This window comes from Volvox carteri (assembly GCF_000143455.1).
Source record: "Volvox carteri f. nagariensis unplaced genomic scaffold VOLCAscaffold_26, whole genome shotgun sequence".
In the NCBI taxonomy this organism is placed as follows: domain Eukaryota; kingdom Viridiplantae; phylum Chlorophyta; class Chlorophyceae; order Chlamydomonadales; family Volvocaceae; genus Volvox; species Volvox carteri.
The window spans coordinates 1,625,135-1,626,128 of NW_003307569.1; positions in this window are offsets into that span (position 1 = coordinate 1,625,135).

Below are 994 nucleotides of genomic sequence, written 5' to 3' on the forward strand. Positions count from 1 at the left end.
ACGTAGATACCACCTCCTGACACCGCAGTACCGGAAAGCACTTGTCCGGTACGGGCAGAGCCAGCAGCATTCCAGGTTCAGAATTGAACCCAAAGGCAGAAATCACCATTCTGAGAGTTGAACGTCGCCATCCATGATTTAGACATACCATTCCATGGCCTGTGCATGCGCGTCCGTGTCCTTCACTACGTTGCCATCACGTCCACCAACGCACACTTGACATCCGTCCTGTCCAGAGCCGTCGTCGCGAGCTTCGACAACATGAATGTAAGCAACATTCGGAACATCCGTCCTGTTTGCATGGGATTGTCGTCCTCCCGCCGGCGGAAAAGCCACTCAACGTATTGCTTTAGAATTCCTACCCAAGCCTATAACACAAACATAATAACATTGTCCTAGCATTCCATAGCCCTACTTGACTTGCCTACAAACGAGTTGCCCCGGTCGGACCCTCCAAGTCTAGCCCAGTAGCTTACTGTGGGCTGACGTTAGTGAACATGGAATGCAAGCTGTGTGTGTGCTCATCCCCTTTGAAAAAGGTTTGACTACGACTTGACACACAGACTCCCTCCTGCAACAAATGTACATTTTCCGTACGAGCGTGACGAGCAACATAAGAGATCCAGAACCGACCACACCGGCAGAATTCATCGTTCAGTTCCTTAAACCTTCATTTACGGTTTCCCTACAAACAGCTCCATGCCTTGGATATGCGTCTGTTTTCTTCCTTACGAACATCACATTTTACGTTCGTCAGGGCCAGAGTCTTTGTGGCAATCTTTCATATTCAGCACGCAATGAACCCTTCATGGACACCAGCTGCATTAGCCTGGCTTGTCGTCCTTGCGGCAGCCTGGGCAAATGGCCCAACGCGATTTAAGTATGCTGCTGCTTGCGGCCAAGAAACAAGCATTCCAAAACTGTCATATCATCCCCTGGTTTCGTTGTATTTGGTTTGCATACAAGTCGACGCGGATACTACCTGCTGTGACCG